This window comes from Macrobrachium nipponense, chromosome 8, assembly GCF_015104395.2.
Source record: "Macrobrachium nipponense isolate FS-2020 chromosome 8, ASM1510439v2, whole genome shotgun sequence".
Classification (NCBI taxonomy): Eukaryota; Metazoa; Arthropoda; class Malacostraca; order Decapoda; family Palaemonidae; genus Macrobrachium; species Macrobrachium nipponense.
The window spans coordinates 35,245,248-35,257,975 of record NC_087203.1 but is presented as its reverse complement, the minus strand read 5'-3'; the positions used below and the strand labels follow the sequence as shown (position 1 = coordinate 35,257,975).

The 12,728-nt window shown below is 36.7% G+C and overlaps 4 non-coding genes across 4 annotated transcripts; 1 reads left to right on the top strand and 3 right to left on the bottom strand.

The window, feature by feature from the left end:
- Window positions 1-2,558: 2,558 nt before the first annotated feature.
- Window positions 2,559-2,630, bottom strand: Trnah-gug (transfer RNA histidin (anticodon GUG)). The gene has a single exon. It is a non-coding gene; the product is annotated as a tRNA-His (tRNA).
- Window positions 2,631-8,214: 5,584 nt separating this feature from the next.
- Trnah-gug (transfer RNA histidin (anticodon GUG)) lies at window positions 8,215-8,286 on the top strand. The gene has a single exon. It is a non-coding gene; the product is annotated as a tRNA-His (tRNA).
- A 969-nt stretch (window positions 8,287-9,255) lies between these two features.
- On the bottom strand, window positions 9,256-9,327 carry Trnah-gug (transfer RNA histidin (anticodon GUG)). Its single transcript has one exon. It is a non-coding gene; the product is annotated as a tRNA-His (tRNA).
- Window positions 9,328-12,217: 2,890 nt separating this feature from the next.
- Trnah-gug (transfer RNA histidin (anticodon GUG)) lies at window positions 12,218-12,289 on the bottom strand. Its single transcript has one exon. It is a non-coding gene; the product is annotated as a tRNA-His (tRNA).
- Window positions 12,290-12,728: the final 439 nt, after the last annotated feature.

Genomic DNA, 12,728 nt, shown 5'->3' with positions numbered 1-12,728 from the left:
TACTCGACTCTTTTGTAATTTTGGAAGCGTCAACAAGCCTGAAATTGCCCTCGTCTGGAATGGTAAAAAAATCTGAAACCGCAACATAAACCTCTGGAATCCTCAACAATTCTTCTGAAATCGTCACATAAGCTTCTGGAATCCTCAACAAATCACCTGAAATCGTCACATAAGCTTCTGGAATCCTCAACAAATATTCTAAAAGTGTCACACAAATCACTTGACTCCCTAACAAATCTTGTGAATCCGCCACATAAACCTCTAGAATCCTCTACAAATCTTGTGAATAAGTTACATAAACCTCTGGTATCTTCAACAGATTCGAATTCATCACCTAAACCTCAGGAATCGTGAATAAATCTGGAATCGAGAAAACATCTTAACTTCTGGAATCGTCAAAATATCCATGACCAAGTAATATACTTGAATTACCAATAACTCCTGCCTGGATCGATCGCTACTTATGTCTTTCCTGGGGATATTTACTCTAATGCTCCTGTTGGGTAAGTATATATGGAACATTATTATTATTATATTATTTCAGTAGATGAAACCTATTCACATGGAACAAGCACACAGGGGCCATTGACTTGAAATTCATGCTTCCAAAGAATGTTGGTTCCAACCTCCCACCGCAGACCCCACACTGCAGCATTAACTGATTATGATACAAAGCCAGTGATTTTTCATCGGCCTGGGGGAGACACGAACCCGCAACATCTGAGTGGCAGACCGCGACATTAACCACTACACATGTGGACCAATTAAGATGATAATCTTACTAAAATAGAGGGCTTTTATAGTATCAAGTCAATTACTCATGCACTTAACCAAACAGTGATCATAACCCTAGCTAAATTCGGTATGATTTTTAAGACCGCAACTTAATTGTAATATGCACTAATCTTTATAACAAACGTTACTATAACGTTTGTTATAGTAACAAACGTTCTGTAAAAGAAAATAATTCAGATAAGTGAACTGCATCAAGAAAAGTTACACATTCTTTACTTCCCAACGCAAACAACGGCAGATGGTGAATACAACCGAATTCTTCATGAATCACTATTGCTGTAACATAGTGTTATGATCAGTTTAATTAATCTTACAACAGGATTCTTTATATATCTCTCTATAATAACTGCAGCTTGCGTGTGCAGTTAAGTCATTACAGACATAAGGCATTTGAGAGAGAGAGAGAGAGAGAGAGAGAGAGGAGAGAGAGAGAGAGATTGTCCCGCTCACTGGGTCCCCAGGCGATTCTATTTTTATTATATGCCTAACCAGATGCCTTTTCGCCCACTGACCCGATAACACAAGGCTAAGAATAAGTGAGCAGTTTTAGTTCACATTGGCTTGTTTTACTTTTCTACCACGGATACAACGAGTTCATTTTTGTCACTTCGATTACCTCTTCTTAAAAAGGGTAATTGGAACAATAGGAAAATTATTATCAGTTTATGTTATGAGCCTTATTCTTTAAGGGAAGGGGGTATATTAACTTAAAAGGACAGCAAGCGATGGTGTCTCTGGTCTGTGTGTTATTTTCCGTTAAGTGTAAGTTCAAATTTCATGCACGACTCCCCTCCCCCCTCTCTCTCTCTCTCAGAATAATTTCTAATTGGCCTTTCTTGCATATCTTTCAGCTACTTATTTGTATTTTTTTTAATCATTCTATATGGGTTGCAGTAAATAATTTCCCAGGTGGATTATATGCGGCTTACACACACACACACACACACACACACACACACACACACACACACATATATATATATATATATATATATATATTATATATATATAGATATATTGTATTATATATATATTTATAAATATAATATATTTATATCTATATATAATATATATATAATATGTATAATAGATATTATATATAATATAATATATATATAAATAATCTCGTTTTCTTCCACGTAGAATTCCCGTTTTCTTTTCTTAGTAGTCATCCTGTTCAATTTGATGGTGCAAATAGTTTCCGTGCCGTAGATTAATCTCGGCACGTATACTATTTACGCTATCAAATTGAACAGGATGACTACTAAGGAAAGAAAACGGGAATTCTACGTGGAAGAAAACGAGATTCTGGTTAAGGCAAATCATAGGAGAATGGGAATCTTGGATAGAGAAAGTAAACCAGCATTAGATTCCAGTAAAATTGAATTATTCCTACCAATAGTTCTACTTTATCATAAATATATTTTTTTTCCAGCAAAGATCCAGATATGATTTTGAAGTGCCTCAAATTCTAAATATATAAATGTACTTTGTCTGATTTTGCTAGCTTCCAAAAACATAGGCTAAAAGTATTACAAATCACACGGTGATGTTTCCTAAGATCACAATATATATAAAATAACTGAAAAGTCAGAAAAACACTTCAGTTCCCTACGTCTATTCATCTTGACCGACATTCGTACTTGGTAGACTGCGACCACAACACAATGACCTAACTTAGTTAACCACTGTACCTCAGTCCTAACACTAATTCTCTTGTGTATATATAACGTGTCTTTTATCCCAAAATTACAATCTTCCTCTGCCGTGACCAGGATTCGAACCTGGGTTATTGCGGCCACAACGCAATGTACTAACCACTATACGATCACGGCTACAAGGAGATAGAAGACACTTGCAAATAATGCAAGTCAGTAGTCTCCAACTATGACCTACTTTCAATGGCTTCCCCAGAGCTGCAACAGGTTCGCAACATCCCGGGCTTAATGGAGACTCATTTCTCTCTCTGTCTCTGTCTCTGTCTCTCCTCTAATCTTATTCATTTCTTTACTGTTACTTATAATTATGTTATGCGAATGAAGACATACATTAATCAGTTTGTGCCTGAATTCCGGTAGATACAGCATATGCAATCGTTGTTTATGCATTTATTGCAAAAGATTTTCTTCAACCATTTATTCTAATTAAAGTAGGGGTGTTTTGGACCCCTTTATGTATATGAACATTTTTTGTACAATTATACGAGTAATAGTAATGGTATGTGCCGCTATATAGAGGTTTTAGGCTCTCCTAGACTAAGATGGAACTTGGGATTTCGACAGAGAGAGAGAGAGAGAGAGTATACCAAACCGAATCGAGCTATTTTTTATCGAAGGGAAGCACCATTACATCTCCATCAAATGCTGCCACTTTCTTTAACATAGTCTAATTAGCTTCGATGTATTAATAGGACAATAACAAAAATGCATGTGAAACGAGCCATTTAATATTCATTATCAAATATCCTAATGCAAATGAGGATATCGATCAGGAGAGGAGACATGAATTAGAAATATGATATATACTGATATATATTACAATCTAGAACATTGGAACATACGATACAATAATTTACTTTTGACAGTTAGTGTATGTGCATCAGTTTATGCGTTTGTTTTATGTACCTGGTTTCGTGTCTGTATTTTTAAAGTATATTGCGGTTTTGTTTATTTGTGATGTATAAAAGCACGTGACTCTAAAGGCGCTGTCACACTAGCGAAATTTCCGTCTACTTTTTCTGAGTTTGTCGTCGACTTTCCAAAGAAGTCGACGTCATTCCGTACTCTGGTTGTCACACACGTTCTTCTTCATACCGTGGTTGTCGTCGTCAAAACGTAAACAAACCATCTGAGCTGTGACTTCCCGGAATGATAAGACAACTATGCTTTATAACACAAAGCATCTAGTGGGTCGTATTTGCATGTGTTTAATGATGCTTCATAGAATTAGAAAAAAAAAGTCTTTGGGTTCGGTCCTGGTTAAAAAGATGTGAAAAGTTTTATTTTAAAAAAGAATAAGCTAGGGCTAGCCTAGATAGGCTATTCGTCACCTTGTTTACACGACCACAGTCAGACTGTATTATAAATTAAGCTAGAGAAACACTGCAAAAATTTTAAAGATTTTTGTTTATTTTATTTGCTAATCGAAAAAAAAACAAAAACGAGCGCAGACCTAGGCTATATAACAATCTGATACTATTCAGATATAGGTAGTATGCTTATCTGTATGAAGATCAGCAAGTTCAAGAAAGCTTTCCCTGAGTCGCATGGTGATTTCTTGGTAATTTTTCCATTTAAGACCCTTTTTCATAAAACTAAGATGCTTATGTCCCATAAGCAAAGTTTCTTCCCCATATCTTCGACCAAAAACTGTTCTGGCAATCTTGTCCACTGTACCAAGAACTCCATCTTGCATCTGGTGACTTGAAATGCGCGCTCTCCGAGATATACACAAACAATAAAGTCGACGGTAGCGATGAGCTGAATTCAATCGGTACCGTTTTCAAAATTCGTGACGACGACACCAGAAAGTCGGTCGTCAAAACATGAAAAGTTGACGTCAAATTCAAAAGTCAACGGAAATTTCGCTAGTGTGACAGCGCCTTAACACATCTGGACGCAGCCAGGTGCACGAAGCCCTACCTGAATGTTGACGGTTCAAGGAATTTTATTATATTCTTGTTGAGGTACGTATATGTGTGACCATATCTGAGAAAGTACACGCATGGCAATTGAAGATACCTTGCATTTTTCATACATACTAAAATTCGAGCCTTTATATGGATATACTTCTGGAGCTGCAGTGGCCGAATGAAGCTTACAAACAAGGTTTCAGATTTTGTGGTGTCACTTGTGCAGAATAGTGGGTAACCGTTTAGTCCTAACCGGAAGCCAGAGGCAGGATCGTAACAATGACTAGGGTCTGAATTGAATATGGAATTTAGGCCAAAGGCCAAGCACTGGGACCTATGAGGCCATTCAGCGCTGAAATGGAAACTTACAGTAAAAGGGTTGATAGGTGTAAAAGGAAGAAAACCTAACAGTTGCACTATGAAGCAATTGTTAGGAGAGGGTGGAAAGTAAGATGGAAGAAAGAGAATATGAAAAAGTACAGTAAAAGGAAGGAAAGGGGTTGCAACTAGGGGCCGAAGGCACGCTGCAAAGAACCTTAAGTAATGCCTACAGTGCACCACATAGGCGTACTGACGGCACTACCCCCCTAAGGGAATGACAAGGGTTTGCGTGTTTAGAAAGAAATTCAAATTATCTTAAAAATCTGCCATTCCGTCCCATGAGGTGAGAAACCCCCGTCTTCATACGGAGAATTATCCTTAGCAGGAAGATCTTGCCCGGGATTGATGGTTGTTTGTGCGCTATTTTGACTGTCCATTGCCTAGTCACGCAGGGGAGCGAAGGGAAGCTTTTCTTGTAATACCTTTATCGCAACACCACAGGAAACCGTCAGAATGACTGGTGCATGAACCACTCAGCAAAAAAGACCAATCACATGGGAGCATAAGACCATTTACAGTAAAACATTGCGTCCAGCTTGTCTAGGAGGAGCAGAGGAAGTCGCAACTAACGACTGCTCATATAGATAGGAAGCTCCATTGAGCAAATGAGCTGCATCTGACTAGTCTGGCTTGAATGTGGTGTTTGTGGGGCTAGGAGGGAGAAAGTGACCATCACATACTGTACATCAAGCCATTTTTCCCTGTAAAACTTTGGCAAAATGCTTTTCAGTCCAACATGAGCTTGGTATTTACACATCATACTGAGCCACCAGCACAAGACCCAAGGAAGAACTATCCAAGTAGAAAGTGGCAAATGTAGACTGGTGGCACAATATACCTGCCCTCAGCAAATGTGGCACCCAAAAGTTCCTCCTGAGCACCACTGAAGGGAACAAATACCCCACGCCTCTCAAAATGGGTATTTGATCTGCAACCCAAGCCCTCTGACACGTAACCCGTTGGGTCAGTTTATGAAGACAGGATGAGATCATATTCTTTGATTCATCTTCCTCATGTCCGCCCATATTCAGAAACAAGCAACACCACTTTGGTCTGAGGTGATGTGTGCTCTACAAGTTTTGACATGGTCCTAACTGGACATCTCTTTTTCATCATTATCCATGAATGACTGAGGGGGAGGGACTGGGAATAACTCGAGTTTTTCATCAGGAACTGATGGGATATGTCTGTGTCTTTGTTACCAATTCTGTTATAAGAGAAAACGAGTGTCCCACCCTCCGATTTTCACACCGAGGGAGGTAGACCAGGAACTTTGTTATCTGCTGAATAATGGATCTGTAAGGCACCAGTCTTCGTAGCCTTTGCTCGGTCGACATTTACTTTAGATTTTCTAGGTGATTCAGATATCTCCTCCAGAAGTCTCCACCAAAAAGTTATGAATGTAGGAAATGAATGTTTCTATAAATTACCATGAAGTGAATATATTGCTTTTAGCAATTTTTATTTAAATTTGCTTTATACTGACATTTTCATGGCAAATAAATATTTTCAGAACGATAAAATCTGTTGCTTGACGAAGTGTACAGAAAAAATAAGTGAATCAATCAATTGTATTATTATCTGAATATTTTACAATCACATTAATATGCCCTTATCAGATATGAGGCATCTGCAATAGTGCTTGTCATGGACTGTAAGGAAAAAATGGTACTCTCAGTATCTAGATAGAGGTCCTTATCATGTTTTATCCTATTATTTGGTCGTTTGTTTATCCCCGATGCTGCGCAGCTACCCCAGCGTTTGTGACGTTTTAGGTTTATATATATATATATATATATATATATATATTATATATATATATATATATGTATATATATATACGTATATATATATATATATATATATATATATATATATTATATAAACCTATTAAATGCTATATATTCTCTATAATATATATATTAATATATATATTATATATATATATATATAAATAATTATATAACCTCTATAAATAGAAACATAAATATATATATATATAATAATAATCTATATATATCATATATATATATAATATATATATATATTTATATAGATATATATCTATATATATTTATATATATATATATATATATATCTAAATACCACCTAAAACTGCGCAGCATCGGGGATAAACTAACGACCAAATAATAGGATAAAACATGATAAGGACCTCCATCTAGATACTGAGAGTACCATTTTTTCCTTACAGTCCATGACAAGCACTATTGCAGATGCCTCATATCTGATAAGGGCATATTAATGTAAATGTTAAATACTGAGATAACAATACAATTGATTGATTCACTTATTTTCTATACACTTCGTCAAGCAACAGATTTTATTGCTCTGAAAATATTTATTTGCCATGAAAATGCCAGTATAAAGCAAAATTTTAAATAAAAATTGCTAAAAGTAATATATTCACTTCATGGTAATTTATAGAAACATAAATATATATATATATATATATATATATATATATATATATATATATATATATAAGTAATAACTATTCTCATAAGTAAAAATGACTTACCCACGTAATACACTTACGCATTAACCATCTTGACAAGGTTCAAGGTAATAAATTAATCCCTTCTATCTAGTAGTTAACTATAGCTCAAAATATAGTTTTTAGCATACTACAAAATGTTCCAATAAAACCTCTCAGTTTTTAATGATTGTATAAACTATTTTAATAGAAATATCTTATCAATAATTATGCACGGCCTACCTTATTTGTGGCATTTAAATATGACATAATAGAACTGGAATTAGATTATAAAATTTAGGTTGGGGGTCAAGCGCTAGGATCCATGAGGTCATTCAGATCTGAAAGGGAAATTGAAACTTGAAAGGTGTAACAGAAGGAAAACCTCGAAGGTGCACCATGAAACAATTGTTAGGAGAGAGTGGAAAGTCAGATGGAAGAAAGAGAATATGAACTTAGGTATAGTAAAATTAATGAAAGGGGTTGCAGCTAGGAGCGGAAGGAACGTTGCAAAGAACCTTAAGTAATGCCTACAGTGCACCGTATGAGGTGCATTGACTGCACTATTGCTCTAGGGGGAACTGACATAATTAACCCAAACATTCGCGACAAATTTTATAAACGAGAAAAACAATGCAGAAAGAACCAGCTATATCGCTTGTCCTCTGTAACTGATCAGTCAAGGCAAGAAGTTTTCAGAAGTTTATGCTACCCATATAAATGCGCAAAAAAACAGAACATTATCATGTATAATTTTACTAAAGAATGTTCAAAACCGAAATTCTGATTAGAATAATTGTATTCAAGGCTACTACAATACTTCATTGTTCTTGAGCTGATGTTTCTTTACTGAACTGGGAGTCTATTCTCTGGATCAATTTTCGTTTGAAACAATGTACAGTGTGGTTAACCAGCCGTGATCGTATAGTGGTTAGTACATTGCGTTGTGGCCGCAATAACCCAGGTTCGAATCCTGGTCACGGCAAGAAAGCATTTTGATCCTAAGAGAGGTAAAATTACATACACACTGATTGAGGTATGCGATCCGTCAAAGGGGTTAATTTTGCCAAACGTATTCACAGTAACTTCCAATAAGCTATAGTTGAGATACGCTTAAAAAACATTCCCACATACACACACACACAGACATTATCCAGATGAGGTATTATATCAGCAAGCAGCAGGGTCTATAAAAAACACCATAAAATCCATGGTTTAGTCACAAGAAACGTTTCATACATAACCTCAGTGCATCTTATATAAAAACAAAATAAAACTTAGGCATTAACTTTGCTTAAAAAAAAGTCACAACAATTGAGTAAAAGATAGTCCCAGTGCTTAACAACCTGTCAAGAGTGGAGGAAGAACTAATGACCAAGACTGCAAACCTACCCAAGAATTCAGTTAGGCTATAGAGGAACAGCAGACACAGAGTTTAAAGACGGAACTAATTTAGAAACTTCAGGTTTGCTCATTTTCTGTCTCATTCTGAAACTATATCCTATGTGACCGCAATATCTCATTTACAACATATAATGGGAAATCATGAAAAGAGAAGGAGATATCTGGCTTGGATAATGCATTGTGTTAGCCGAGCTCCTGTGGACAACAGTAGAGTTGACAGACCAAGACCCACTTGGATGAGAACTATAAGAAGGAGACTTCAGATGAGTGGAGATTTGTGAAAGACAAAGCTCAGGAAAGACATGATGAGCAAAAATTCACACAGCTGTTTCCCCCTACAATCTATGTGTGTGTGTGTGTGTGTCTGTCTGTATGTCAGTGTAAGTGTTACCCAAAGTGCTTTTTTCCTCAAGAACCCCCTATCAGCAACTTTTCCACCTAAAATATATTTTCTTCCATAGAAAGACAAGAAAAGAGTTCAAAATTACAAAACCATCTTAGCTATATCTTATACAACAAGGAACCTTTTCATTCAAACATGAAAAGCCCTTGCCGTGACCAGGATTCGAACCTGGGTTATTGCGGCCACAACGCAATGTACTAACCACTATACGATCACGGCTACCGACGGACTCTAGGGATCGAGCACCTAACTCATGTGAACGAACGATCTTGATTCCCGGTGGCTCTCTCGCTCCTCGGAGGCACTGGTGGCAGCGCGACCCGCGACAGTAATCGCTTCTAAACTCCGCTCCTACGTGAGAACCAGGAGCATTGGTTTACATGTTGAAGGGTCAAATGCGTTTAAGAATAAAGCAATCCCGAATAATTTATTTTGTTTGTGTTCAGATTACTGACGCAACCATAAATATTATCTATTAACTACGTTTACCGAATACACACGATGACCTTGTACTATTGGGTTCATGATTTTCGGTATATACCATGGTAGGCTAAGGAAGTATCACATAACTCATTAATTGCAGGTAATTTCCCTTTCTTTAACAAGCGAGAAGCTGTTGGTAACGCTAACTGTGAAGCCAAGTCGTTAAATGAGTTGTATGCTTGACGAAAAACACGTTTACCAAAGCACAAAGTAGCCTTAATCAAGTGACAGTAATGAGCAACAGCACTGTTTATTTGACAGTTCTCCTTAGTTTGCAGTGAAGTCCCCTAAATCCGACCCATTTTCGATTACTTTGAGCAACGACAGGTGACCTTGCGCAGGACCGAATTGGTAATTTATTTTCGAAAAAGAAAGGCGTTTCCATTAGTGTTGTACATCGGTAGAACACAAAACTTTTCTAACAATTTTGATTCTGTACGAGTGTAACGATACTCCCAACCACTTTGAGGACAGCTTATACCGTAGATAGTAGCTGCCATAGTTTTACTCTTATACACATTCACAAGCAAACCGAGACTGTAAACTATCTAGTAACTCCCTCAAAGATATCACTGATGCCCAAAGATTTAGACTCCTTCCTGATAAAGCATGGCTGGACTTTGGTAAAGATTAAAGAGTTCAGGAAATCTCAAAGATGTCTGACTGCTTGCTTTCTTTTTAATAGGTCTCTGTACGCCATTTCTTATTTTCAAAATTGAAACCTCTACAAGAAAGTGAAGCATACCCCTGGAATCATTCGCATTTCCAGTCAGTTACCTGGTCTCAGAAAATCGGTCACAAAAAATAACCCGATTATTGTCGAGTTATTATTATTATTATTATTATTATTATTATTATTATTATTATTATTATTATTATTATTATTATTATTCAGAAGGTGAACCCTATTCATGTGGAACAAGCCCATAGGGCCAGTGAATTGAAATTCATGATTCCAAAGACTATGGTGTTCATTGGAAAGAAGTAACAGAAAGTAATGGCAAATCTTCTGAATGCATGGCCTTTACCCTTGGGGTTCACGTAAACCAAACTAATTGGAATGACAGGTATTAATAGCCAGGAAAAAGAATGGGTTGAAATCAGTGAAGATTGAATTCACCGAAAACGAGACGTCATCCAATGACGAGTGAATAGAAAACGAGATCACAAGTCTGATGAGTAACTTAAGAACTCTAACAACAACAGAAGTAAAATCAAGTCAACAAATCTCATACAGTATATATTGAAATGAAGAACGACATTGCTTTTTGACATGTTTAAAACCATTATTCATCCTTCTACACAGAACACTGCAAAAAATTAGATCAAAACATTAAAAAGGCTGGATATATATAAAATTCTACCAAACCGCAGTAAGTTGGTGGATGAAATTGCCTAAAGAGAGTTGCAGAAGTTATATCTGATTTTCAAAGTTACCTTAGAAGAGAAAGGGGTAAAATGTGATTATAAATGTAATTAAGGCAGGCAAATGTGATGAAATGGATGTATGAATTGGATGCAAAAAGAAAATATATAAAGACAGGGGAAGATAAAGATACAGATATGGAAGGAATATTGAGAGAAGGGTAAATTCTAAGATGGAGTCAAGTCCCACTGAAGAGTTGTGGTTGTGGAGTGTGTATGAGGGAAGGAGAAATTTAGTGGAGAAAACAAAGCAGGAATATTTGAGGAGATATTGCACAATAGAAGAAGACCATGTCCATAGGGACTGGCTTGTTATAAAAGTAGGTCTGAGACATGGACGTGTTACCACCATGGTTGTTAAACATCTTTATGGATGGAGTGGTGTGAGGTCACAAAAAGGACGTCATAAGTAAGAACAAAATTGTGAGATAAGATGATGGGTTGTGAATAGACTGGAATGGCCGTTTACAGAAGATTCCATGCTGAAAAAAAAACTTTGAAAAAGTAGCTATATATTTTGAAAGTTTGCAAAATGAGAGTTGCAGGAAAATGTCAACAAAAGTAAGGTATTGAGGGTAAATGGATACCAGGAAGAATGAGGAATGAAAGTTGGTGCAGATGGTAAAAGAATAGAAAGTTTTAGTTTATACAGGTAGTTCGCAAAAAAAAAAAAAAAAAAATCATGGATGATAGCACAATGAGCAAACAGGCGAGTCACAGAATAGGTAAAGCAAGGAAGGTAACAGGATCTGTGCTAAAGATTGGGATGAAGCCTGCGGTATATGGAAACCAAAATTGGATTCTAGGGAAAGCTTGTTCAGCCAACTTTCCTTTATGTATGTGAAGTATGGATAATACTGCAAATAATGGGAAAAAAATTCTCGACAAATTTCATGGAAAAGCTGTTACAAAGCAAGAGCCTTATTATCCAGGAAGCATAGCAGGCGCAAACAAACAGAAGTGAGCAGGTTCGACATAATTCTAATGAGCTTTCTGTGCAGGTGTATGAAGCGGCTAGCGCGGCAAGTACCCGGCACATGAGGTTCGTTCCCAATCACCTGTGGAAAGTTCGAATGTGACATTGACTACGTCCTTGTTTTTATCTTTTCCTATTCAGGTTGATCACTTCGAGATCAAATAACTTCGTGTGATTGATTTTATGAGCTAGTTATCTATTTCGCTTAAAATTAAGTACGTTCCCTGCCGTGACCAGGATTCGAACCTGGGTTATTGCGGCCACAACGCAATGTACTAACCACTATACGATCACGGCTATTCGAGAACTTTCTGATACCGTTTAGTTACCGGTACACGCATCTCAGGTGAATTCGTGAATTCATGACTCTCTCTCTCTCTCTCTCTCTCTCTCTCTCTCTCTCTCTCCTGAAGTATTGACGGTTGTGAGCCCAGAGAAGCAACTACTTTGAAATTTCTACCATGGAGTTAAAAAGAAATATATAAATTTTTTCTGATCCCTCCAAGATGATAACAGCCTCGGAATGACCAGCCTTACTCATGAAAAACGAATAAGTGAAAAAAAAACTTTTAAAGAATATCTTATTTTTATAACAATCGTTTTCGAAGGTCACGGAGGAAAATCAAATATTAGGAGGACTGCTTCATCTTTTTACACTTCTTATAATTTGGAGAGAGAGAGAGAGAGAGAGAGAGAGAGAGAGAGAGCGCTAGCGCTAATGATACAACACAGCGAA